The following is a 3,358-nucleotide window of genomic DNA, read 5'->3' as shown; positions in this document are numbered from 1 at the left end:
CAGTCACTGTGAGTTTTGTTCTTTGGTAGGATGTGTCAAACTTAATTAATCTTACAGCCAGCATATTAGCATCTGACTCCTGAATATATTTATGTGTCATTGATGGACATCATGCTCATTTAATTTTCGGCACTTCCCTTCCCTCTTTTTTTGTGATACTGCAATAATCGGTTCACCACCACCAAGATTCATACTTAATTGTGATCAAAACAGGTGACCGTTAAGGAATCTTTAACCATGAGTTATCTTTGACTTTACAATTCTTTCTCCACTTTCCTACTTTTCCTTCTTTCTGTGAACTCTCATCCACGATTCAGGCGGACCAGTCCCCCAGGGTACACGTCCCGCCAGTCTAACATGGACAGCAGATTCACACTCCATTACCATTGATTTTCCTGTCATCCTCCAATCTTGTCATATTTTCTCCCGAGAAGGAATCCATCCTTCCGTTTCAGTGCACTCTCATTGGCGATGTAGGGCATTTTTCTCTCTACGACCATACCCCTCCGTTCACGCCCAATCTCGTCCGATCTTGGAAGCTAAACGGAGGTGGGCTGGGTCAGTACCTAGATGGGCGACCACTAGGGAATACCCGGTGAAGTAGGAAGATTGTCCTATGGCAATAACGCCAACAGCAGTATCACTACTTTACTGATTTCAACCATTTCCCCTATCCTTTTTAGTTTCACCTATCAAAGACAAAAGCTAATTATTAGATATCATTTCACAGTGTGTGGGCTCTCTCATTCACTAATCCAAACCCTAATCAGGGTCGCATTAATACAAACAAAGTTTGTACAGATTCTTGGCAGACGGAGGCAGTTTGTGATGTAGCTACCCTCCACTATGCAATTATCCAGGTATAATTAAGATCTGAACATTCAACACATTACTATATTTTGTATCATAGCATGGTATTCCTTCCAGATACATTTTGCCTTATGAGTAATACGATCATTTATGCATCGTATATTTAGTTTTGAGTTCTCTACTGTGGTGCAGAGTACAAGCCTTAGACGTTAATATCGAGCTTTAGGCTCATTTCTCATTTTGATCATAATTTATAATTAAATATCAAAAAGAGTGCGCCCAAACTAGAGTCATACTTGTTCTCTTTGTAGACACAATTTTGCATACTAAATTTTGTGCCAGAGTTTTGACTGTATAAAGTATATGTAAGCTACAAAGAATATGTTTGAAAAATCGTCTTTGCATTATTCTAATCATTTTTATAGCCAAAACTCTGGAGTAAAAAGTAGAGATGAGCGGGTTCGGTTTCTCTGAATCCGAACCCGCACGAACTTCATGTTTTTTTCACGGGTCCGAGCAGACTCGGATCCTCCCGCCTTGCTCGGTTAACCCGAGCGCGCCCGAACGTCATCATGACGCTGTCGGATTCTCGCGAGACTCGGATTCTATATAAGGAGCCGCGCGTCGCCGCCATTTTCACACGTGCATTGAGATTGATAGGGAGAGGACGTGGCTGGCGTCCTCTCCATTTAGATTAGGGTTGAGAGAGAGAGAGAGAGATTGACCTGAGGCTGTGATACTGTAGAAGAGAGTGCAGAGTTTAGTGACTGACGACCACAGTGACCACCAGACAGTGCAGTTGTTTGTTTTATTTAATATATCCGTTCTCTGCCTGAAAAAAACGATACACACAGTGACTCAGTCACATACCATATCTGTGTGCACTGTTCAGCCCAGTGTGCTGCATCAATGTATATATATATCTGACTGTGCTCAGCTCACACAGCTTATAATTGTGGGGGAGACTGGGGAGCACTGCAGTGCCAGTTATAGGTTATAGCAGGAGCCAGGAGTACATAATATTATATTAAAATTAAACAGTGCACACTTTTGCTGCAGGAGTGCCACTGCCAGTGTGACTAGTGACCAGTGACCTGACCACCAGTATATATAATATTAGTAGTATACTATCTCTTTATCAACCAGTCTATATTAGCAGCAGACACAGTACAGTGCGGTAGTTCACGGCTGTGGCTACCTCTGTGTCGGCACTCGGCAGCCCGTCCATAATTGTATATACCACCTAACCGTGTTTTTTTTTCCTTTCTTTATAGTCATACTAGTTACGAGTATACTATCTCTTTATCAACCAGTCTATATTAGCAGCAGACACAGTACAGTGCGGTAGTTCACGGCTGTGGCTACCTCTGTGTCGGCACTCGGCAGCCCGTCCATAATTGTATATACCACCTAACCGTGGTTTTTTTTTTTCTTTATACATACATACTAGTTACGAGTATACTATCTCTTTATCAACCAGTCTATATTAGCAGCAGACACAGTACAGTGCGGTAGTTCACGGCTGTGGCTACCTCTGTGTCGGCACTCGGCAGCCCGTCCATAATTGTATATACCACCTAACCGTGGTTTTTTTTTCTTTCTTTATACATACATACTAGTTACGAGTATACTATCTCTTTATCAACCAGTCTATATATTAGCAGCAGACACAGTACAGTGCGGTAGTTCACGGCTGTGGCTACCTCTGTGTCGGCACTCGGCAGCCCGTCCATAATTGTATATACCACCTAACCGTGGTTTTTTTTTCTTTCTTTATACATACATACTAGTTACGAGTATACTATCTCTTTATCAACCAGTCTATATTAGCAGCAGACACAGTACAGTGCGGTAGTTCACGGCTGTGGCTACCTCTGTGTCGGCACTCGGCAGCCCGTCCATAATTGTATATACCACCTAACCGTGTTTTTTTTTTCTTTCTTTATACATACATACTAGTTACGAGTATACTATCTCTTTATCAACCAGTCTATATATTAGCAGCAGACACAGTACAGTGCGGTAGTTCACGGCTGTGGCTACCTCTGTGTCGGCACTCGGCAGCCCGTCCATAATTGTATATACCACCTAACCGTGGTTTTTTTTTCTTTCTTTATAGTCATACTAGTTACGAGTATACTATCTCTTTATCAACCAGTCTATATTAGCAGCAGACACAGTACAGTGCGGTAGTTCACGGCTGTGGCTACCTCTGTGTCGGCACTTGGCAGCCCGTCCATAATTGTATATACCACCTAACCGTGGTTTTTTTTTCTTTCTTTATACATACATACTAGTTACGAGTATACTATCTCTTTATCAACCAGTCTATATTAGCAGCAGACACAGTACAGTGCGGTAGTTCACGGCTGTGGCTACCTCTGTGTCGGCACTCGGCAGCCCGTCCATAATTGTATATACCACCTAACCGTGGTTTTTTTTTCTTTCTTTATACATACATACTAGTTACGAGTATACTATCTCTTTATCAACCAGTCTATATTAGCAGCAGACACAGTACAGTGCGGTAGTTCACGGCTGTGGCTAC

General features: G+C 42.3%; 1 pseudogene; it reads left to right on the top strand.

The window, feature by feature from the left end:
- The first annotated feature begins 488 nt into the window (after nt 1-488).
- LOC135051549 (5S ribosomal RNA) lies at nt 489-607 on the top strand (annotated as a pseudogene).
- The last annotated feature ends 2,751 nt before the right edge of the window (nt 608-3,358 follow it).

Source organism: Pseudophryne corroboree, chromosome 2 (genome assembly GCF_028390025.1).
Source record: "Pseudophryne corroboree isolate aPseCor3 chromosome 2, aPseCor3.hap2, whole genome shotgun sequence".
NCBI lineage: Eukaryota > Metazoa > Chordata > Amphibia > Anura > Myobatrachidae > Pseudophryne > Pseudophryne corroboree.
This window is presented reverse-complemented; position numbering and strand designations above follow the sequence as displayed.